General features: G+C 48.0%; 2 long non-coding RNA genes across 2 annotated transcripts; one reads left to right on the top strand and one right to left on the bottom strand.

Annotated features, from left to right (window-relative positions):
- Window positions 1-3,132: 3,132 nt before the first annotated feature.
- On the bottom strand, window positions 3,133-20,115 carry LOC138647848 (uncharacterized). Its single transcript, XR_011315056.1, has 2 exons — window positions 19,987-20,115; window positions 3,133-3,312 (listed from the first exon to the last, which is right to left on the bottom strand). It is a non-coding gene; the product is annotated as an uncharacterized lncRNA (long non-coding RNA).
- On the top strand, window positions 20,116-23,353 carry LOC138647847 (uncharacterized). Its single transcript, XR_011315055.1, has 2 exons — window positions 20,116-20,210; window positions 22,255-23,353. It is a non-coding gene; the product is annotated as an uncharacterized lncRNA (long non-coding RNA).
- Window positions 23,354-25,203: the final 1,850 nt, after the last annotated feature.

Genomic DNA, 25,203 nt, shown 5'->3' with positions numbered 1-25,203 from the left:
GAAGATGAAACGTGGCTGGGTCTTTCAACATGACAATGATCCAAAGCACACCGCCAGGGCAACGAAGGAGTGGCTTCGTAAGAAGCATTTCAAGGTCCTGGAGTGGCCTATCCAGTCTCCAGATCTCAACCCTATAGAAAACCTTTGGAGGGAGTTGAAAGTCCGTGTTGCCAAGCGAAAAGCCAAAAACATCACTGCTCTAGAGGAGATCTGCATGGAGGAATGGGCCAACATACCAACAACAGTGTGTGGCAACCTTGTGAAGACTTACAGAAAACGTTTGACCTCTGTCATTGCCAACAAAGGATATATTACAAAGTATTGAGATGAAATTTTGTTTCTGACCAAATACTTATTTTCCACCATAATATGCAAATAAAATGTTAAAAAAACAGACAATGTGATTTTCTGGATTTTTTTTTCTCAGTTTGTCTCCCATAGTTGAGGTCTACCTATGATGTAAATTACAGACGCCTCTCATCTTTTTAAGTGGTGGAACTTGCACTATTGCTGACTGACTAAATACTTTTTTGCCCCACTGTACTATTAACCGTATTAGTCACTGACCTATATAAATCTAACCGTTCTGCAATGGTTTACTGTATGTAAACCATGTCTCCTATCCTGCAATGATTTGACAGAAGCTGACAAATTAACTATTTGTAAGTATTGTAAGCTGTCAGTGTGATTTTACTGTACATTGCACCTGAATTGCAAGCCTTTCAAAGGACACCGTTGCGTATTTCTCGCAAGTCACACTGATGGCCCGTGTGGTGTGAGTTTTTCTTGCATAAACAGACTTTCATTGGGGATTCTCGGTTGATATACGGTGCAAATCGCAGCATACTGCAATTTTACTCGCACATATAATACGGCCGTGAAAAAAAAAAACGTGATGGGAGCTGCCCAACAGATTAACATTGATCCGAGTGCTATGCAATTTTTTTTTCTCGCATAGCACTCGTCCGTATTCCTCTCTAGTGTGACTCCGGCCTTAAAGGGAAAATCATTCAAAATTTGAAAATTTCTATTTTTTTTTAATTTCTGATATTTTTACAAAATATCAGAAATACATATTAGCCCAAGTTTACCATTATCATAAAGTCTAATATGTCTGGAAAAAAAAAAACCTCAAAATCAATGGAATATGTTGAAGCATTCCAGAGTTATTACTACATAAAGTGACACTGGTCAGATTTTAAAAAATTGGCCCCGTCACTAAGGGGTTAAATGCTTGTACAAGTGAACATTGTTTCAAAAGTGGTTTACCTGTCTAAGACTGGTTTCACACCAGCGTTCGGCAGCCTTCTTCCTCCGTTAAGCCCTGCCCACTGCTGCAACTCTTCTTTCAGCTCCGCCTACATCTGCATGCATCCCCTATCTTTAACATTGGGTACACAGGCACGTGTCGTTTTGACGATGCGCTGAACTGCGTCGAACGCAACATGTTGCATTTTGTTGCGGTCGGCGCGTTAAAACAACGCATGCGGAGGCATCCGCTTGGACTGCGTACCCAATGTTAAAGATTGGGTATGCAGGACGCATGCAGACGTAGGCGGAACTGAAGGAAGAGGTGCGGCATTGGGCGGGGCTTAATGGAATAAGAAGGCTGCCATCTGCAGCCCTGCCGAATGCTGGTGTGAAACCAGCCCAAGGCTGTTATTATAGCACCTTACATGTCTTAGGCTAGGTTCACATTGCGTTAGTGCAATCCGTTAAGTCTACGTTCACATTTGCGGTGTGCGCCGCAGCGTCGTCGCCGCAACGCACAACGCAAACAAAAACGCAGCAAAACGCATGCACAATGCTGCGTTTTGCGCCGCATGCGTTCAACGCATGCGGCGCAAAACGCAGCGTTTTTTGGAAACGCAGTTGCGTTTTGACCAAAAAACGCAGCGTTTTTCGACGCATGCGTTTTTTGTGCAGTGAGTCATTCTTCATCCCCCCCCCCCCAAAAAAAAAAGTGTCTACACAATAGATAAGGACCACCAATGGCTAGAAGAGGGTTGGTGTTATGTTTTGCACCAAAACGCATTACAACGCATGTACATGCGGCCCCATGCGGCGTCAATGTTAACGATAGGGCCGCACGACGCATGCGTTTTGTTGCGGCGACGCTGCGGCGCACACCGCAAATGTGAACGTAGCCTAAGCGCATAGCGCTAGCGGATTGCGCTAACGCAATGTTTCTAGAGGGTCGGCGTTCACCCTCCCCGCTAGTGCAGATCCCCGAGGAACGGGCAAGCAGCGTCCGAGGTCCGTCACAAAAGAACGGCACATCGCTAGCGCGTACCGAAAATGGCATGCGCTAGCGATGCGCTTCAGCTAAAAATAACATTGCTGTCAATGGGTGCGCTATCGGACCCGTTGTACGGCGTTAATTGCTGTTAATGCTGTTGGTGCATGCGGGCAGGACTGTCGGTAGGGTATGTGGCTCTACCCCCCCCCCCAACCCCCGGGCCTGCCTCCGGTGTCTGAGGTTTCGGTGTCCTGGACCAGAGATCATAATACTGGCCTTGAATTGTGAAGGACACGGCAGCCGACCCTGAGAAACATCCAAGGTGGGAACGCCCCATCATGTCGAAGAGAGTCTGCTAGATTCAGGCCTAGCAGACCAGTGCTGGTGGGTTCATGGATGCCAGAAGGGAGCTGGCCTAAAGGAAGGTCTTGTCTTTTCCTGGTGGGTCAGAGAGTTGTCCCGTCGTTTTTTTGGACAGAACATTTCCAAAACAACCAAATTTGAACAGATCTCTTGGGAGGCAGACTTTAGTCCTCTGTTGCAGAAGCGAAGTACTCTTAAACTGATAGGCGCAAAGTTGGACGCACTAGAAAGTCGGCATGCATGATTGTTCAGGGTGCTGGCAGTGTGGACCGGCCACCAGAGAAGGCCTAGACCAAAGCCTGGATATTTTAAGAGCAGAGTCACAGGAGCCTCTGGAAAACGTGGAGGCTGCATGAATAGGAAGGTTTCCTCAGGAGACGTCCACATTGCTCAGGGGAAAACTAGGACATATTTGTCTTGTTTTTTTTGTTGTTTTTTTCAAAGTAGCCCCCTCACTGCCTCGTAGGATATACCAGTCCTAAGGATCACAAATCCTTTTTCGCAGACCGATGATTAAGATGGGCATGGAATAACCTGGACGCAGAGAGGCGAGAGGGTAGGGGGATTCGTGGCATGGACCATCCTCCGGGGAACCCCAAACACTCTTGATGTGTTAGGGCCTTGCCTCGTAGACCACAGATGATACGGTAGTGACAATTCTAGGTGGGAGATTAGAGTGACAATTCCACTGTCGTCCTCAAAAGCCATATCTGGGAAGAAAAAAAAAAATCGTTAATAGAAAAAAAAAAAAACCTAAGGCCTAAACTGGGCTGGGCGCTCCAGACCCATGTCTTCCTCCTACTGACATTAAGCTAAAACGGATTAGCTTCGTGCCAGTTGGTGGTGTACCCTCTTCTACAGGAAATACCTAATTTTTTTTTTTTGCATAGCATAAGCAGCATACACCAATTTTTTGTGTGTACCCCAATGAAGCATTAGCCCCCCCACATCAACCAGCATAACCTCGCTCCCCCAGTCAGAAACATCCACCTCACATTAACCAGCGGACCCCACAGGATCAACCAAAAGCCCACCAGACATTCCCTCCCACAAGCGTAAATCTCCATATGACGCCCCCTGCCCCCAACCATAAATCCCATCAGACACCCCCCCATCGGATGCCACCCCAGCTTAACCCCCCAGCATAAACCCCCATTGGACGTCCACCCCTCCTCCAAGCATAAACCCCCATCGGACGTCCACCCCTCCTCCAAGCATTACTCCCATCGTACACCACGCCCACCCAAGAATAAACCCCCATCGGACGGCCAACCCCCCACCGGACGTGGACCCCCCCACCCAGCACAAACCCTTATCGGACGTCCACCCCCGACCCAGCCTAAACCCTTATCGGACGTCCACCCAGCCTAAGCCCTCATCAGCCCCCCCAAACCCAACCCATAAGCAGGTTGTCCCCCAATAAAGGGGATCCCCCAGTAAGCAGCAGGTCATCCCCCAATAAAAGGGATCCCTCCGTAAGCAGCAGGTCGCCTCCCCATGTCCCACCACAGGCAGGTCGCCTCCCCACGTCCCACCACAGGCAGGTCGCCTCCCCACGTTCCACCACAGGCAGGTCGCCTCCCCACGTCCCACCACAGGCAGGTTTCCTCCCCACGTCCCACCACAAGCAGGTCACCACCACAGGGGTCCCCCAATAGCCTGCAGCAGGTCTCCCCCCACATCCCACAAGCAGATAGCCCTCAAATCCCACCACAGGGGTACCCCCCAATAGACAGGTCACGCCCCCCCAAACCGAACCACAAGCATGTCACCCTCAAACCCCACCACAGGTCTCCCCCACTAAAAGGGGTCCACCCTGTAAGCAGCAGGTCACCTCCAAACCCCACCACAGGGGGCCCCCCCAACAGCCAGCAGGTGCCCCCCAACAGCCAGCAGGTGCCCCCCAAAATCCCACCACAGGGATCCCCCCACAATAGCCAGCAGCAGCAGGTCCCCCACAACAGCCCACCACAGGGTTCCCCCACAACAGCCCACCACGGGGGTCCCCCACAACAGCCAGCAGCAGCGGTACCTCCCCAAAAAGCCCACCACGGGGGTCCCCCACAACAGCCAGCAGCAGCGGTGCCCCCCAAAAAAGCCCACCATGGGGGTCCCCCACAACAGCAGACAGCAGCGGTGCCCCCCCCAAAAAAGCCCACCACGGGGGTCCCCCACAACAGCCGGCAGCAGCGGTGCCCCCCAAAAAAGCCCACCACTGGGGTCCCCCACAACAGCCGGCAGCAGCGGTGCCCCCCCCAAAAAAAAAGCCCACCACTGGGGTCCCCCACAACAACCAGCAGCAGCGGTGCCCCCCAAAAAAGCCCACCACTGGGGTCCCCCACAACAGCCGGCAACAGCGGTGCCCCCCAAAAAAAAGCCCACCACGGGGGTCCCACACAACAGCCGGCAGCAGCGGTGCCCCCCCCAAAAGCCCACCACTGGGGTCCCCCACAACAGCAGACAGCAGCGGTGCCCCCCAAAAAGCCCACCACAGGGGTCCCCCACAACAGCAGCGGTGCCCCCCCCACAAAGCCCACCACGGGGGTCCCCCACAGCAGCAGCGGTGCCCACTGTTGTGAATTCTGTTGTCGGGCTCCCTCCTGTGGTCATGAATGGTACTTCGGCTGGTTCTGTCCATGGACTTCCTCTGGTGGGTGTTTCTGAGTTTCCTTCCACAGGTGACGAGGTTAATTCGTTAGCTGGCTGCTCTATTTAACTCCACTTAGATCTTTGCTCCATGCCACCTGTCAATGTTCCAGTATTGGTCTAGTTCACTCCTGGATTGTTCTTGTGACCTGTCTTCCCAGCAGAAGCTAAGTTCCTGCCTGTATTTCTTTGGTTTGCTATTTTTCTATCCAGCTTGCTATTTTTATTATTGTCTTGCTTGCTGGAAGCTCTGGGACGCAGAGGGAGCGCCTCCGCACCGTGAGTCGGTGCGGAGGGTCTTTTTGCGCCCTCTGCGTGGTCTTTTTGTAGGTTTTTGTGCTGACCGCAAAGCAACCTTTCCTATCCTCCTTCTGTTCAGTAAGTCGGGCCTCACTTTGCTAAATCTATTTCATCTCTGTGTTTGTATTTTCATCTTTACTCACAGTCATTATATGTGGGGGGCTGCCTTTTCCTTTGGGGAATTTCTCTGAGGCAAGGTAGGCTTTATTTTTCTATCTTCAGGGCTAGCTAGTTCCTTAGGCTGTGCCGAGTTGCATAGGGAGCGTTAGGAGCAATCCACGGCTATTTCTAGTGTGTTTGATAGGATTAGGGATTGCGGTCAGCAGAGTTCCCACGTCCCAGAGCTCGTCCTTTATTATCAGTAACTATCAGGTCATTCCGTGTGCTCTTAACCACCAGGTCCATTATTGTCCTGACCACCAGGTCATAACAGTACAGGTGGCCCAAAGTACTAATGCATCTCAATAGAGGGATAAGAGAAGTTCTGAGACCATTTTTTTTTTCTTTGCAGTGTGTTTTGTCTCTCTTTTCCCCTTTACCTCTGGGTGGTTCAGGACACAGGTGTAAACATGGACATTCAAGGTCTGTCCTCTTGGATGGATAATCTCACTACAAGGGTACAAAACATTCAAGATTTTGTGGTTCAGAATCCGATGTCAGAGCCTAGGATTCCAATTCCTGATTTGTTTTTTGGTGATAGATCTAAGTTCTTGAATTTCAAAAATAATTGTAAATTGTTTCTTGCCTTGAAACCTCGCTCCTCAGGTGACCCTGTTCAACAAGTAAAGATCATTATTTCTTTGTTACGTGGCGACCCTCAAGACTGGGCATTTTCCCTTGCGCCAGGAGATCCGGCATTGCGTGATGTTGATGCGTTTTTCCTGGCGCTTGGATTGCTTTATGACGAACCTAATTCAGTGGATCAGGCAGAGAAAATCTTGCTGGCTCTGTGTCAGGGTCAGGATGAAGCGGAGATATATTGTCAGAAGTTTAGAAAGTGGTCTGTGCTCACTCAGTGGAATGAATGTGCCCTGGCAGCAATCTTCAGAAAGGGTCTCTCTGAAGCCCTTAAGGATGTCATGGTGGGATTTCCCATGCCTGCTGGTCTGAATGAGTCTATGTCTTTGGCCATTCAGATCGATCGACACTTGCGTGAGCGTAAAGCTGTGCACCATTTGGCAGTACTATCTGAGCATGGGCCTGAGCCTATGCAATGTGATAGGATTTTGACCAGAGCTGAACGGCAAGAACACAGACGTCGGAATGGGCTATGTTTTTACTGTGGTGATTCCACTCATGCTATCTCCGATTGTCCTAAGCGCACTAAGCGGTTCGCTAGGTCTGCCACCATTGGTACGGTACAGTCAAATTTCAGTATCCTTTGCCGTTGCTGTCTGATTTGTTTGCTCGCATTAAAGGGGCTAGTTGGTTCACCAAGATAGATCTTCGAGGGGCGTATAATCTTGTGCGTATTAAACAAGGCGATGAATGGAAAACAGCATTTAATACGCCCGAGGGCCATTTTGAGTACCTGGTTATGCCATTCGTGCTTTCCAATGCTCCATCAGTATTTCAGTCCTTTATGCATGACATCTTCCGAGAGTACCTGGATAAATTCCTGATTGTGTATTTGGATGATATTTTGGTCTTTTCGGATGATTGGGAGTCTCATGTGAAGCAGGTCAGAATGGTGTTCCAGGTCCTTCGTGCAAATTCCTTGTTTGTGAAGGGGTCAAAGTGTCTCTTTGGAGTTCAGAAGGTTTCATTTTTGGGGTTCATTTTTTCCCCTTCTACTATCAAGATGGACCCTGTTAAAGTCCAGGCCATTTACGATTGGACTCAGCCGACATCTGTGAAGAGCCTGCAAAAGTTCCTGGGCTTTGCTAATTTTTATCGGCGCTTCATCGCTAATTTTTCTACTGTTGCTAAACCGTTTACTGGTTTGACCAAGAAGGGTGCTGATGTGGTCAATTGGTCTTCTGCAGCTGTAGAGGTTTTTCAGGAGTTGAAGCGTCGTTTTTCTTCTGCCCCTGTGTTGTGCCAGCCATATGTTTCGCTCCCGTTTCAAGTTGAGGTTGATGCTTCTGAGATTGGAGCAGGGGCTGTTTTGTCGCAAAGAAGTTCTGATGGCTCGGTGATGAAGCCATGTGCTTTCTTTTCCAGAAAGTTTTTGCCTGCTGAGCGTAATTATGATGTTGGTAATCGTGAGTTGTTGGCCATGAAGTGGGCATTCGAGGAGTGGCGTCATTGGCTTGAAGGAGCCAAGCATCGCGTGGTGGTCTTGACAGATCACAAGAATTTGACTTATCTTGAGGCTGCCAAACGGTTGAATCCGAGACAGGCTCGATGGTCGTTATTTTTCTCCCGTTTTGATTTTGTGGTTTCGTACCTTCCGGGCTCTAAGAATGTGAAGGCTGATGCCCTGTCAAGGAGTTTTGTGCCTGACTCTCCGGGTGTTCCTGAGCCGGCGGGTATTCTCAAAGAGGGGGTAATTTTGTCTGCCATCTCCCCTGATTTGCGGCGGGTGCTGCAAAAATTTCAGGCTGACAGACCTGACCGTTGCCCAGCGGAGAAACTGTTTGTCCCTGATAGATGGACTAGTAGAGTTATCTCTGAGATTCATTGTTCAGTGTTGGCTGGGCATCCTGGAATCTTTGGTACCAGAGATTTGGTGGCTAGATCCTTTTGGTGGCCGTCTTTGTCGCGGGATGTGCGTTCTTTTGTGCAGTCCTGTGGGACTTGTGCTCGGGCTAAGCCCAGCTGTTCTCGTCCCAGTGGGTTGCTTTTGCCCTTGCCGGTCCCGAAGAGGCCCTGGACGCATATTTCTATGGATTTTATTTCGGATCTCCCCGTCTCTCAAAAGATGTCGGTCATTTGGGTGGTTTGTGATCACTTTTCTCAGATGGTCCATTTGGTACCTTTGTCTAAATTGCCTTCCTCCTCTGATTTAGTGCCATTATTTTTCCAGCATGTGGTTCGTGTACATGGTATCCCGGAGAACATCGTTTCTGACAGAGGTTCCCAGTTTGTTTCGAGGTTTTGGCGATCCTTTTGTGCAAGGATGGGCATCGATTTGTCTTTTTCCTCGGCTTTCCATCCTCAGACAAATGGCCAAACCGAACGAACTAATCAAACTTTGGAAACATATCTGAGATGCTTTGTTTCTGCTGATCAGGATGATTGGGTGTCCTTTTTGCCGTTGGCTGAGTTCGCCCTTAATAATCGGACCAGCTCGGCTACTTTGGTTTCGCCGTTTTTCTGCAATTCTGGTTTCCATCCTCGTTTCTCTTCAGGGCAGGTTGAGTCTTCGGACTGTCCTGGTGTAGATACTGTGGTGGATAGGTTGCAGCAGATTTGGACTCATGTGGCGGACAATTTGACATTGTCCCAGGAGAAGGCTCAATGTTTCGCTAACCGCCGGCGCTGTGTGGGTCCCCGACTTCGTGTTGGGGATTTGGTTTGGTTGTCGTCTCGTTATGTTCCTATGAAGGTTTCCTCTCCTAAGTTTAAGCCTCGTTTCATTGGTCCGTATAAGATTTCTGAGGTTATCAATCCTGTGTCATTTCGTTTGGCCCTTCCTGCTTCTTTTGCCATCCATAATGTGTTCCATAGGTCGTTATTGCGGAGATACGTGGCGCCTGTGGTTCCATCCGTTGATCCTCCTGCCCCGGTGTTGGTTGAGGGGAATTGGAGTATGTGTTGGAGAAGATTTTGGATTCTCGTGTTTCGAGACGGAAACTCCAGTACCTGGTCAAGTGGAAGGGTTATGGTCAGGAAGATAATTCCTGGGTTTTTGCCTCTGATGTTCATGCTGCCGATCTGGTTCGTGCCTTTCATTTGGCTCATCCTGGTCGGCCAGGGGGCTCTGGTGAGGGTTCGGTGACCCCTCCTCAAGGGGGGGTACTCTTGTGAATTCTGTTGTCGGGCTCTCTCCTGTGGTCATGAATGGTACTTCGGCTGGTTCTGTCCATGGACTTCCTCTGGTGGGTGTTTCTGAGTTTCCTTCCACAGGTGACGAGGTTAATTCGTTAGCTGGCTGCTCTATTTAAAGGGAACCTGTCACCTGAATTTGGCGGGACTGGTTTTGGGTCATATGGGTGGAGTTTTCGGGTGTTTGATTCACCCTTTCCTTACCCGCTGGCTGCATGCTGGCTGCAATATTGGATTGAAGTTCATTCTCTGTCCTCCATAGTACACGCCTGCACAAGGCAAGATTGCTTTGCGCAGGCGTGTACTATGGAGGACAGAGAATGAACTTCAATCCAATATTGCAGCCAGCATGCAGCCAGCGGGTAAGGAAAGGGTGAATCAAACACCCGAAAACTCCGCCCATATGACCCAAAACCAGTCCCGCCAAATTCAGGTGACAGAGTCCCTTTAACTCCACTTAGATCTTTGCTCCATGCCACCTGTCAATGTTCCAGTATTGGTATTGTTCACTCCTGGATCGTTTTTGTGACCTGTCTTCCCAGCAGAAGCTAAGTTCCTGCCTGTATTTCTTTGGTTTGCTATTTTTCTGTCCAGCTTGCTATTTTTATTGTTGTCTTGCTTGCTGGAAGCTCTGGGACGCAGAGGGAGCGCCTCCGCACCGTGAGTCGGTGCGGAGGGTCTTTTTGCGCCCTCTGCGTGGTCTTTTTGTAGGTTTTTGTGCTGACCGCAAAGCAACCTTTCCTATCCTTGTTCTGTTCAGTAAGTCGGGCCTCACTTTGCTAAATCTATTTCATCTCTGTGTTTGTATTTTCATCTTTACTCAAGAGTCATTATATGTGGGGGGGCTGCCTTTTCCTTTGGGGAATTTCTCTAAGGCAAGGTAGGCTTTATTTTTCTATCTTCAGGGCTAGCTAGTTCCTTAGGCTGTGCCGAGTAGTGATGGGAAATCTAGTTCATTTTGGTGATTAGTTCACCATGAACTAGTTCACTGAAAAGATTAGTTCAAAAGATTAGTTCATTTAGTTCAGTATTTCTCTGGATTCTGCTGAGAAGAGATGGATCAGTTCTAGTTCGTTACACAGAAGCTGTGGCTCCTAGGATGAGTTATAGTTTTGTTAAAATGATCAGAAATAGTTAATACATCTGATCATTACATAACAAACTCTTGTTAAAGGGGTACTCAGTCTGGAGAAAAAAAATTCAAAAGTTATTTATTCAAGTTAGTAATTTCTTTCTTTTCTTTGTGAAATATTTATTATTATTAATATTATTTAAATGGCGTGACAGATTACCCACAGAACCGCAAGCTACACTTATCACATTTGAGCAATAGGAACATTTTACTTTCTTCTGATCTCCACTAAGTGTGAAATGATTCCATACCTGGCTTCTCTTTCTCTTCAGTGTATTATCTGCACACATTATCGTCACTTGCAGTCTCTGGTATTGAGCACTGAGCAGTCAGCAGGGGCGGATTATCAGAGGGTCAATATGGGCGGTAGCCCAGGGCTACCGCACAGATTAACCCTCTGAAAATCATCTGTGAATGCCCGCCGGGCGGCGTTTATGTGCCCCCGGACCCGGTGGGCAGAGAGAGGGGGCCCGCATCGGCCGCGCGCACAGGTCGCCGGCGTCTGACGTCATTGTCAGTCGCCGGCGAGTGTGCGCTGCAGAAGGGAGCTCGCCGCCGGGAGCGTGGACAGGTGAGGAGACTGTTTTTTTTTTGTGATCAGTTAAACGGTGGACTGTGGACACACTGGGGGGCAATGCTGGAGGGAGGACACACTGGGGGGCAATGCTGGAGACACTGGGGCAGGTTGGAGGACATCCAAAAAACGAAAAGATGATCCAGCTTCCAAATAAAATATAAAAGTTTAATCCAACATATTAAAATAAGGAGACAACTCCTGGGACGGCATCATACACATAGTAAGGCGAGCGACGCGTTTCGACCAAGCGGTCTTTATCACAGCTGATCTGCTAAATGACATATCCGGTATATATACAATATAGCACCAATCAAATGCTAGAAAAATGTCATGTGATACATAGGTTTAAAAAAAAAAAAAAATTCACAAATGTACCCAATAAATTCAAAACAATAATGTGCAGAAGGATATATACAATAGATAATGAACAATAAACAATGCACAATGAATAAGAATAAAGACATAAAGAAAATGAAGAAATACAGAGGGAGGGACATTGCTAGTAATGAAACATTAGTTCATTTCGTTTGTTCAAACCACCTGGAAACCTTGTACCTAGATTAAAGATCCAGAACGCTTCTCTGGTAAGTAACGCTCTGTGAATATCCCCACCGCGCGGAGGTTTTTTAATTTTCTCAATACCTATTACTTTTAAAGAAGCTGTATTGCGGGAATGAAAATCAATAAAATGCCTCGCCACCGAGGAAATGGTGCGACTATTATTTGTAGTGCATTGGATGTCATACAAGTGTTCCGATATGCGGTTTTTTAATTTCCGAGTAGTACACCCGATATATGATTTGTCACAAACCGTACAATCAATTTTGTAGACTACAAATCGTGTATTACAGTTTATAAATGTTTGAATTTTGTATTGATTTTTATTTCCTCCGGTACCAAAAAACTTAACGGTGGTAAGATGTCTGCACGTAGTGCAATTAGTTACATTACATTTGTAACAACCTATACAATGCAACCAAGTATTAGTTGAATGTTCAGAAGAAAAGTGATTAGGAGATATTATGTTGCCTAAGGTAGGCGCTTTTCTGGCTACTATATTGCATCCCTTAGACAGAATCTGAGCAAGAGTGGGATCTTCAAGTAAAATGGGCAAAGCTTTATTAATAATAGTTTTGATTTTATTAAACTGTGGACTAAATTGTAGACACACATATGGTTTATTGCCTATATTAGTTCTATTTATAATTTTCTTTTTTTTATTTTTATTATTATCGCTTGTTCCACTGTCTATCTCTGAGGGGATAAGACTTGATTGCTCTTTCTGATTTACTATATGTGCTGCTCTGTCTAGCATCCAATGCGGATATCCACGTTTTAAAAATTTGTTTCGTGATTGGATTAGATCTTTTAATAAATCATTATTATTGTTACAGTTTCGCTTCAATCTCGTGAATTCACCTACAGGAATTGCCTTAACTGTGTGCCTGGGATGACTACTTTTAGCGTGAAGTAAACCATTACCTGCCATTGGTTTTACAAAAGTTCGTGTGGAAATAAGTTCATTAGGGACACCTGTCAACTCCAGACACAGCCTGAACATATGTGAATTTTAAATTAAAATTGTTGTCGTTAATATAATTTACAAAGTCCTGTATGGCAGATACATCGCCACGCCAAATAAACAGCGTATCATCAATGTATCTGCCATACCAATGAATACATGCAGAAAACGGATTGGAAACTGCAAAGAGGTGTGAATACTCCCAATAAGACATGACCAGATTTGCTAGGGAAGGTGAAAATTTAGCCCCCATGGCCACACCTGTGCATTGCAAAAAATATTCAGAATCAAAAGAAAAGAAATTATGCGTCAAAAGAAAATAAGTTACCTGTAAAATAAAATTAATCAGATCACTTGAATATGAGCTATACTTGTTCAGATGGAATTGTAACGCTTGTATTGCAACATTGTGAGGGATACAAGTATATAAAGAAACGACATCGCAACTTAGCCAAGTATATTCCAATTTCCATTTCTTTTTTGTTATGATACCCAGTATATCTTTGGTATCCTTAATATATCCTGGGGTCCTGGATACCAATGGCTGTAGTAAAGAATCAAGCCACTGGCCAAGAAATTCATTTAGAGATCCTACGCTAGAGACTATGGGTCTCATAGGTGGAAAAGCAGCTTGTTTGTGAATTTCAGGAAGCCCATATAAAATGGGCATCACTGGATGAGAAACTCATAAAAAATCAGCCTGTTTAATGGTCAGAACCCCCAAAGATATTCCCACTTCAATAATTTTGTCAATTTCAGATTTAAATGAGGGGGTAGGATCAGAAGTCAATTTTTTGTAGACCCATAGTCTCTAGCGTAGGATCTCTAAATGAATTTCTTGGCCAGTGGCTTGATTCTTTACTACAGCCATTGGTATCCAGGACCCCAGGATATATTAAGGATACCAAAGATATACTGGGTATCATAACAAAAAAGAAATGGAAATTGGAATATACTTGGCTAAGTTGCGATGTCGTTTCTTTATATACTTGTATCCCTCACAATGTTGCAATACAAGCATTACAATTCCAGCTGAACAAGTATAGTTCATATTCAAGCGATCTGATTAATTTTATTTTACAGGTAACTTATTTTCTTTTGACGCATAATTTCTTTTCTTTTGATTCTGAATATTTTTTGCAATGCACAGGTGTGGCCATGGGGGCTAAATTTTCACCTTCCCTAGCAAATCTGGTCATGTCTTATTGGGAGTATTCACACCTCTTTGCAGTTTCCAATCCGTTTTCTGCATGTATTCATTGGTATGGCAGATACATTGATGATACGCTGTTTATTTGGCGTGGCGATGTATCTGCCATACAGGACTTTGTAAATTATATTAACGACAACAATTTTAATTTAAAATTCACATATGTTCAGGCTGTGTCTGGAGTTGACAGGTGTCCCTAATGAACTTATTTCCACACGAACTTTTGTAAAACCAATGGCAGGTAATGGTTTACTTCACGCTAAAAGTAGTCATCCCAGGCACACAGTTAAGGCAATTCCTGTAGGTGAATTCACGAGATTGAAGCGAAACTGTAACAATAATAATGATTTATTAAAAGATCTAATCCAATCACGAAACAAATTTTTAAAACGTGGATATCCGCATTGGATGCTAGACAGAGCAGCACATATAGTAAATCAGAAAGAGCAATCAAGTCTTATCCCCTCAGAGATAGACAGTGGAACAAGCGATAATAATAAAAATAAAAAAAAGAAAATTATAAATAGAACTAATATAGGCAATAAACCATATGTGTGTCTACAATTTAGTCCACAGTTTAATAAAATCAAAACTATTATTAATAAAGCTTTGCCCATTTTACTTGAAGATCCCACTCTTGCTCAGATTCTGTCTAAGGGATGCAATATAGTAGCCAGAAAAACGCCTACCTTAGGCAACATAATATCTCCTAATCACTTTTCTTCTGAACATTCAACTAATACTTGGTTGCATTGTATAGGTTGTTACAAATGTAATGTAACTAATTGCACTACGTGCAGACATCTTACCACCGTTAAGTTTTTTGGTACCGGAGGAAATAAAAATCAATACAAAATTCAAACATTTATAAACTGTAATACACGATTTGTAGTCTACAAAATTGATTGTACGGTTTGTGACAAATCATATATCGGGTGTACTACTCGGAAATTAAAAAACCGCATATCGGAACACTTGTATGACATCCAATGCACTACAAATAATAGTCGCACCATTTCCTCGGTGGCGAGGCATTTTATTGATTTTCATTCCCGCAATACAGCTTCTTTAAAAGTAATAGGTATTGAGAAAATTAAAAAACCTCCGCGCGGTGGGGATATTCACAGAGCGTTACTTACCAGAGAAGCGTTCTGGATCTTTAATCTAGGTACAAGGTTTCCAGGTGGTTTGAACAAACGAAATGAACTAATGTTTCATTACTAGCAATGTCCCTCCCTCTGTATTTCTTCATTTTCTTTATGTCTTTATTCTTATTCATTGTGCATTGTTTATTGTTCATTATCTATTGTATATATCCTTCTGCACATTATTGTTTTGAATTTATTGGGTACATTTGTGAATTTTTTTTTTTTTTTTTAAACCTATGTATCACATGACATTTTTCTAGCATTTGATTGGTGCTATATTGTATATATACCGGATATGTCATTTAGCAGATCAGCTGTGATAAAGACCGCTTGGTCGAAACGCGTCGCTCGCCTTACTATGTGTATGATGCCGTCCCAGGAGTTGTCTCCTTATTTTAATATGTTGGATTAAACTTTTATATTTTATTTGGAAGCTGGATCATCTTTTCGTTTTTTGGATATTCTTCACGTCACGTCAGGATGGAGATCCGTGCTTCCTGTATTTCCTCGGTGTGCTGGCTCCCTGCCTTTTGTCCAGGTTGGAGGACACACTGGGGGGCAATGCTGGAGGACACACTGGGGGGCAATGCTGGACACACTGGAGCAGGTTGGAGGACACACTGAGGGCAATGCTGGAGGACACACTGGGGCAGATTGCTGGAGGACACACTGGGGGCAATGCTGGAGATAGTGGGGCAATGCTGGGGACAGTGGGGCAATGCTGGGGACAGTGGGGCAATGCTGGGGACAGTGGGGCAATGCTGGGGACAGTGGGGCAATGCTGGAGACTGTGGGGCAATGCTGGAGACTGTGGGGCAATGCTGGAGACTGTGGGGCAATGCTGGAGACTGTGGGGCAATGCTGGAGACTGTGGGGCAATGCTGGAGACTGTGGGGCAATGCTGGAGACTGTGGGGCAATGCTGGAGACAGTGGGGCAGATTGCTGGAGACAGTGGGGCAGATTGCTGGAGACAGTGGGGCAGATTGCTGGAGACAGTGGGGCAATGCTGGAGACAGTGGGGCAATTCTGGAGACAGTGGGGCAATTCTGGAGACAGTGGGGCAATGCTGGAGACAGTGGGGCAATGCTGGAGACTGTGGGGCAATGCTGGAGACAGTGGGGCAATGCTGGAGACAGTGGGGCAATGCTGGAGACAGTGGGGCAATGCTGGAGACAGTGGGGCAATGCTGGAGACAGTGGGGCAGATTGCTGGAGGACACACTGGGGGGCAATGCTGGAGGACACACTGGGGGGCAATGCTGGAGGACACACTGGGGGGCAATGCTGGAGACAGTGGGGCAGATTGCTGGATGACACTGGCGGGCAATGCTGGATGACACACTGGCGGGCAATGCTGGAGGACACACTGGGGGGCAATGCTGGAGACAGTGGGGCAGATTGCTGGAGACAGTGGGGCAGATTGCTGGAGACAGTGGGGCAGATTACTGGGGGGCAATGCTGGAGGACACACTGGGGGGAAATGCTGGAGACACTGGGGCAGATTGGAGGACACACTGGGGGAAGATTGCTGGAGACAGTGGGGCAGATTGCTGGAGACAGTAGGGCAGATTGCTGGGGACAGTGGGGCAATGCTGGGGACAGTGGGGCAATGCTGGGGACAGTGGGGCAATGCTGGAGACAGTGGGGCAATGCTGGAGGACACACTGGGGGGCAATGCTGGAGGACACACTGGGGGGCAATGCTGGAGACAGTGGGGCAGATTGCTGGATGACACACTGGCGGGCAATGCTGGATGACACACTGGCGGGCAATGCTGGATGACACACTGGGGGGCAATGCTGGAGACAGTGGGGCAGATTGCTGGAGACAGTGGGGCAGATTGCTGGAGACAGTGGGGCAGATTGCTGGACACACTGGGGCAGATTGCTGGACACACTGGGGCAGATTGCTGGACACACTGGGGGCAGGACTGGAGGCATGGGCAGAATGTAGACACGGGGCATGATTGGAGACACGGGGTAGAATGAAAGACATGGGGCAGGATTGGATCATGGGGCAGGATGGATACGATGGAGACAAATGGGGCAGGATGTGGAGATTATATGGGGCAGGATGGATACTCATGAGTGCAGGATGGGAGAACATATGGCTGGAGCGAGGAATGAGATACATGGGGTGGGGAATAGTATTACCATAGGGGCTAATTAAGGGATATTATTACTGCAGTGATGTATTTATTTTATTTTTTGAGTATACTGTTTTAAATGGGGGGGCGGTCCTGTTACTGTGCAGAGTGACACTATATCACCTTTTTCTCTTCATGTGGTGTAATGTAGAAGTTGTGAAAAATTAAGTAATGTGTTCTACAAGCGGAGCTCGAGATAACTGTGTTATTTCCTGCAGAAACGAGTCCTGGCTGGAAGAAATGATGGCATTCTGTGCTGGCTGAAAGATGAAGGACTTCACCTAGAGACGTCACTGGTGAGTCAGTGTTACCTATACACTGACACTATACACTGTATACTATATACAGCGGTCCTGTGTACAATGTCACCAGTGATCACTGTATTATCTATACATTATATACAGAGTTCCTGTGTATAATGTCACCAGTGATCACTGTATTACCTCTACACAGACACTGCATACTAAGTACAGATCTCCTGTGAATACTGGCACTTATGGTGATAGTATTGTGTTTTTTTTTTGTTTGTTTTTTTACTGATCAGTATTGTAGTATTCAGTCACTATGTGGTGGTAATATGTGGTCTGGAAATGGTGTTGTGGTATTTGTCCCTTGTATGTGCTATTTGGTCACCAAGTGGTAATATGTGGTCTTGACATGGTGCGGTGGTATTTGTTCCTTGTATGTGATATTATTCGATCACTGTGGTTGTAATTTGTAATCTGGTCCTGGTACGGTGGTATTTGTTCCTTGTATGTGATATTATTCGATCACTGTGGTTGTAATTTGTGGTCTGGTCATGGTGCGGTGGTATTTGTTCCTTGTATGTGATATTATTGGTCAAGATATACCTAAATTGTATTGCAGATTTTAACAAATATTTAATAGGTTACAGTAGAGTAGGGCCCGGCCATTTTTCTGGAATAATCTGGTTCGGGTATATCATGACCCCCGTCACATGACCCCCGTCACATGACCCCCGTCACATGACCCCCGTCACATGACCCCCGTCACATGACCCCCGTCACATGACCCCCGTCACATGACCGGGGGGGCCCACAGTGTGTGAACAGCCCGGGGCCCTGGCTACCCTTAATCCACCCCTGGCAGTCAGACAGTATTCATTTCACACCACTGCAACAGGTGGCAAAAGGAAGAGATGTGGTGAAACTACACAGAACTACACATTTACCAAGCTGCCCATAGCAACCAATCACAGCTCAGATTTCACTTGCCAGAGCACTGCACTACTGCAGTATCAGAAAGCTGACCTGTGATTGGTTGTTATGGGGCAAAGACAATCTTCCTATTAGACAGCCTGATAATTCTCCACCCTATCCTGGGAGGAGCTGATAGGGAATGCATCATGTCATGTGACCTGTGAACTAAATGAACTATGTGAACTGCTGATCTAGATGTTCTGTTGAGAATGACTCAGGACAGCCTAGTTCAACGTGATGCATCTCACTGAGCCCAGCAGCAGTTCCCCCTCTATTAGTGTGTAGAGTACTACTGACTCAATCATTGTGTATGAGGGAGCGGAGAACAGAACAGGAGCCAGTGGTAAAGATTTTAGCAAGACTGATCTTCTAGGCTACAGGAGGCTGATCCTCTACAGGAGGCTGATCCTCTACAGGAGGCTGACCCTCTACAGGAGGCTGATCTTATCACAAAGACTGGTGAGGGGCATGAACCACAGCACAGAAACACTCTCTCTCATACACACATGAGCTGTGTCCGTCTACTGTACAATTTCAGTTTTTATTATTACTATTATATTTGTATTTACTATTTGATGTGTGGTATAGTGTTTTACTACCTTCTTTTCTAGCATCAGGAGCTATAAAGAGCAAGTGTGAGACCAGGGATCTTCAGTGTGAGGAGCTGTGTGAGGGATCACTCTCTGTCTCCTCCCACTTGCTGTTTAGTTCATAATAAACTAATCTCTGTCAGGATGGTGAACTAGATGAACTAGTTCACTCTGAAGATTAGTTCATTTTGAACTACTCACTCACGAACTACCCATCACTAGTGCCGAGTTGCATAGGGAGCGTTAGGAGCAATCCACGGCTATTTCTAGTGTGTTTGATAGGATTAGGGATTGCGGTCAGCAGAGTTCCCACGTCCCAGAGCTCGTCCTTATCAGTAACTATCAGGTCATTCCGTGTGCTCTTAACCACCAGGTCCATTATTGTCCTGACCGCCAGGTCATAACAGCCCCCCCACAAAGCCCACCACGGGGGTCCCCCACAGCAGCAGCGGTGCCCCCCCACAAAGCCCACCACGGGGGTCCCCCACAGCAGCAGCGGTGCCCCCCCCACAAAGCCCACCACGGGGGTCCCCCACAGCAGCAGCGGTGCCTCCCCCCACAAAGCCCACCACGGGGGTCCCCCACAGCAGCAGCGGTGCCCCCCCCACAAAGCCCACCACGGGGTTCCCCCACAGCAGCAGCGGTGCCCCCCCCCACAAAGCCCACCAAGGGTGTCCCCCACAGCAGCAGCGGTGCCCCCCCACAAAGTCCCCCACAGCAGCAGCGGTGCCCCCCCACAAAGCCCACCACGGGGGTCCCCCACAGCAGCAGTGGTGCCCCCCCCACAAAGCCCACCACGGGGGTCCCCCACAGCAGCAGCAGCGGTGCCCCCCCACAAAGCCCACCACGGGGGTCCCCCACAGCAGCAGCGTTGCCCCCCACACAGACAAGCAGGTCGCCCACCACAGGCCTCCCCCCAATAGCGAGCAGCAAGTAGCATTTTTTCACTCTGAAACCACTAACCTCCATGTGCCATGGCATCCACAAGCTATAATCATGCTGCTTTGCTTTGCCGCCTTCATGATGTGACTGAAAACGGTAAATGCTAGAGTGTATGGGCTCCTTCCAGGTGTGACGTCATTTCCGGGGGCGTGTCCTATTGGGAAGGGGCGTGTTTTCAGTCACATCATGAAGGCGGCAAAGCAAAGCAGCATGATTCTAGCTTGTGGACGCCATGGCACATGGAGGTTAGTGGTTTCAGGGTGAAAAAATGCTACTTGCTGCTCGCTATTGGGGGGAGGCTCAGTGGTGGGCACCGCTGCTGCTGTGGGGGACCCCCGTGGTGGGCTTTGTGGGGGGGCACCGCTGCTGCTGTGGGGGACCCCCGTGGTGGGCTTTGTGGGGGGGCACCGCTGCTGCTGTGGGGGACCCCCGTGGTGGGCTTTGTGGGGGGGCACCGCTGCTGCTGTCGGGGACCCCTGTGGTGGGGGGGCACCGCTGCTGCTGTGGGGGACCTCTGTGGTAGGCTTTGTGGGGGGGCACCGTTGCTGCTGTGGGGGACCCCCGTGGTGGGCTTTGTGGGGGGGCACCGCTGCTGTTGTGGGGGATCCCCGTGGTGGGCTCTTGGGGGGGCACCGCTGCTGCTGGCTGTTGTGGGGGACCCCCGTCGTGGGCTTTTTGGGGGGGCACCACTGCTGCTGGATGTTGTGGGGGACCCCTGTGGTGGGATGTTGTGGGGGGACCCCTGTGGTGAGATTTGGGGGGGCACCTACTGCTGCTGGCTGTTGTGGGGGGCACCTGCTGCTGCTGGCTATTGTGGTGGGACCCCTGTGGTGGGATTTGGGGGGGCACCTGCTGCTGACTATTGTGGGGGACCCCTGTGGTTGGATTTTGGGGGGCACCTGCTGGCTGTTGGGGGGGACCCCTGTGGTGGGGTTTGGAGGTGACCTGCTTACGGGGTGGACCCCTTTTAGTGGGGGACCCCTGTTGTGGGATTTGAGGGCTATCTGCTTGTGGGATGTGGGGGGAGACCTGCTGCAGGCTATTGGGGGACCCCTGTGGTGGGACGTGGGGAGGCGACCTGCCTGTGGTGGGACGTGGGGAGGCGACCTGCCTGTGGTGGGACGTGGGGAGGCGACCTGCCTGTGGTGGGACGTGGGGAGGCGACCTGCCTGTGGTGGGACGTGGGGAGGCGACCTGCCTGTGGTGGGACGTGGGGAGGCGACCTGCCTGTGGTGGGACGTGGGGAGGCGACCTGCCTGTGGTGGGACGTGGGGAGGCGACCTGCCTGTGGTGGGACGTGGGGAGGCGACCTGCCTGTGGTGGGACGTGGGGAGGCGACCTGCCTGTGGTGGGACGTGGGGAGGCGACCTGCCTGTGGTGGGACGTGGGGAGGCGACCTGCCTGTGGTGGGACGTGGGGAGGCGACCTGCCTGTGGTGGGACGTGGGGAGGCGACCTGCCTGTGGTGGGACGTGGGGAGGCGACCTGCCGCTTACGGAGGGATCCCCTTTATTGGGGGGCGACCTGCTTATGGGTTGGGTTTGGGGGGCTGATGAGGGCTTAGGCTGGGTGGAGTGGACGTCCGATAAGAGTTTAGGCTGGGTCGGGGGTGGACGTCCGATAAGAGTTTAGGCTGGGTCGGGGGTGGACGTCCGATGGGGGGTTTGTGCTGGGTGGGGTGTCCGCGTCTGATGGGGGTGTGTGCTGGATGGGGGGGTCCACATCCTGTGGGGGTTTGGCCGTCCAGTGGGGGTTTATTATTGGGTGGGCGTGGTGTGCGATGGGAGTAATGCTTGGAGGAGGGGTGGACGTCCGATGGGGGTTTATGCTGGGGGGTTAAGCTGGGGTGGCATCCGATTGGGGGGGTGTCTGATGGGATTTATGGTTGGGGGCAGGGGGCGTCATATGGGGATTTACGCTTGTGGGAGGGAATGTCTGGTGGGCTTTGGGTTTATCCTGTGGGGTCCGCTGGTTAATGTGAGGTGGAGGTTTCTGACTGGAGGAGTGAGGTTATGCTGTGTGGCCTTCTGGTTGATGTGGGGGAGCTAATGCTTCATTGGGGTACACAAAAAAAAAATGGGTGTATGCTGCTTATGCTATGCAAAAAAAAAATTTAGGTATTTCCTGTAGAGGAGGGTACACCACCAACTAGCACGAAGCTAATCTGTTTTAACTTAATGTCAGTAGGAGGAAGACATGGGTCTGGACCGCCCAGCCCAGTTTAGGCCTTAGGTTTTGGGAGGTTTTTTTATTAACGATTTTTCTTTTTAATTTTTTTTTTTCTTCCCAGATATGGCTTTTGAGGGCGACAGTGGAATTGTCACTCTAATCTCCCACCTAGAATTATCACTACCATATCATCTGTGGTCTACGAGGCAAGGCCCTAACACATCAAGAGTGTTTGGGGTTCCCCGGAGGACCGTTCATGCTTGATCTTAAGGACTGGTATATCCTACGAGGCAGTAAGGGGGCTACTTTAAAAAAAAAAAAAAACACAGGACAAATATGTCCTAGTTTTCCCCTGAGCAATGTGGACGTCTCCTGAGGAAACCTTCCTATTCATGCAGCCTCCACGTTTTCCAGAGGCTCCAGTGACCTTGCTCTTAAAATATCCAGGCTTTGGTCTAGGCCTTCTCTGGTGGCCGGTCCACACCGCCAGCGCCCTGAACAATCATGCACGCCAACTTTCTAGTGCGTCCTACTCTGCGCCTATCAGTTTAAGAGTACTTCGCTTCTGCAACAGAGGACTAAAGTCTGCCTCCCAAGAGATCTGTTCAAATTTGGTTGTTTTGGAAATGTTCTGTCCAAAAAAAAAAAAACGACGGGACAACTTCCTGACCCGCCAGGAAAAGACGAGACCTTCCTTTAGGCCAGCTCCCTCCTGGCATCCATGAACCCACCAGTACTGGTCTGCTAGGCCTGGATCTAGCAGACTCTCTTCGACATGATGGGGCATTCCCACCTTGGATGTTTCTCAGGATCGGCTGCCGTGTCCTTCACAATTCAAGGCCGGTATTATGATCTCAGGTCCGGGACACCGAAATCTCAGACACCGGAGGCAGGCCTGAGGGGGGGGGGGCTTCAGAGCCGCATACCCTACCGACAGTCCTGCCCGCATGCACCAACAGCATATTACATTTTTACAATACTTTAGAAATGCATAAAATGAAACAAGCAAAGGCATAAAATGAAACAAGGAAAGGCATAAAGTTTTTCTATGCAAAAAAAGGCAGTTTTATAAAATTAGAAATATTTCTATATCTATTGTTAAAATGATATTTATCCAGTATTTCTATAAGTAAAAGTCTGAGATTTATGTGAGAAATGGTAATTGTTTACCTCTTAAACCAGTTCTGAATGTAAATAAAACATTGCTCTGATTAAGTCTCCACATTGTATTTGTCTTTAATTTCATGCGTAGGGCAGGACAAGCCATGATGTATCTGTGTAAAGCTAGGTTCACATTGCGTTAATGGGTTAACGCTAACGGACTGCGTTGCACGGCGAAAATGTCGAAATTAACGCCGTGCAACGGGTCCGTTAGCGCACCCATGGACCGCAATGTTACTTTTAGCTGAAGCGCATCACTAGCGCATGCCATTTTCGGCACGCGCTAGCGATGTGCCGTTCTTTTGAGGCCCGTTCCTCGCTACCGCAGATCAGGGATCTGCGCTAGCGGGGAGGGTGAACGCCGACCCTCTAGAAACATTGCGTTAGCGCAATCCGCTAGCGCTATGCGCTTAACGGATTGCACTAACGCAATGTGAACCTAGCGTAAGACGTAAGGTGCTATAATAACAGCCTTGGGCTGGTTTAACACCAGCATTCGGCAGGGCTGCGGATGGCAGCCTTCTTCCTCCGTTAAGCCCCGCCCAATGCCGCACCTCTTCCTTCAGTTCCGCCTACGTCTGCATGCGTCCTGCATCTGCATGCGTCCTGCATACCCTATCTTTAACATTGGGTACGCATGCCAAGCGGATGCCTCTGCATGCGTTGTTTTAATGCTGCGCCGACCGCAACAAAATGCAACATGTTGCGTTCGACGCAGTTCAGTGCATCGTCAAAACGACACGTGCCTGTGTACCCAATGTTAAAGATAGGGGATGCATGCAGACGTAGGCGGAGCTGAAAGAGGTGTAGCAGTGGGTGGGGCTTAACGGAGGAAGAAGGCTGCCGAACGCTGGTGTGAAACCAGTCTTAGACAGGTAAACCACTTTTGAAACAATGTTCACTTGTACAAGCATTTAACCCCTCAGTGACGGGGCCAATTTTTTAAAATCTGACCAGTGTCACTTTATGGAAACAGGAACACATGGGCTACTTGCACAGTGAACAAGTCTGTATGATCATGTTCACACACCACCAAGAAACCTGAAGACACAAAAGAGAATAGTAAAACCAAAAACACTCAGTTTGAAAAAATGTTGCAGTAATCCGCAAGTGCTAGTAAAAGATGTAAAAAAACAGGGTATTTGGTTGATACGTTTTTTGCAAAAAATGTATACTAAGCTGCTCTACCAATCTTCACCAATTTTTTCAAACTGAGTATTTTTGGTTTTACTATTCTCTTTTGTGTCTTCAGGTTTCTTGGTGGTGTGTGAACATGATCATACAGACTTGTTCACTGTGCAAGTAGCCCATGTGTTCCTGTTTCCATAATTGTTCTCTTGTGTCTACAAGACTGGGGAGTTCCACCACTCCTCTTGGGCTATCTGCACAAAAGCTGTTCTACCCTGTATGCACACATGGATTTTTCCTCTCTGAACCCTGTTCACACAGGTTATATACAGATGATCAGGTTTTTAAATACATCAGATAGGGATTGCATACATTAGTTAGGACTGCTCTGATAAGGGTATACCGTGAAGATTGGTAGAGCAGCTTAGTATACATTTTTTGCAAAAAACGTATCAACCAAATACCCTGTTTTTTACATCTTTTACTAGCACTTGCCGATTACTGCAACATTTTTTCAAACTGAGTGTTTTTGGTTTTACTATTCTCTTTTGTGTCTCCAGTGTCACTTTATGTAGTAATAACTCTGGAATGCTTCAACATATTCCATTGATTTTGAGGTTGTTTTTTTTCCTGACATATTAGACTTTATGATAATGGTAAACTTGGGCTAATGATAAACTTGGGTTAATGTTTTGCTTTATTTTGTAAAAATATCAGAAATTTTAAAAAATTGAAATTTTCAAATTTTGAATGATTTTCCCTTTAAGGCCGGAGTCACACT

The sequence above is a fragment of the Ranitomeya imitator genome, chromosome 8 (assembly GCF_032444005.1).
Source record: "Ranitomeya imitator isolate aRanImi1 chromosome 8, aRanImi1.pri, whole genome shotgun sequence".
In the NCBI taxonomy this organism is placed as follows: Eukaryota; Metazoa; Chordata; class Amphibia; order Anura; family Dendrobatidae; genus Ranitomeya; species Ranitomeya imitator.
Note: the sequence above shows the minus strand (reverse complement) of the source record. Positions and strands in the feature narration are given on the sequence as shown.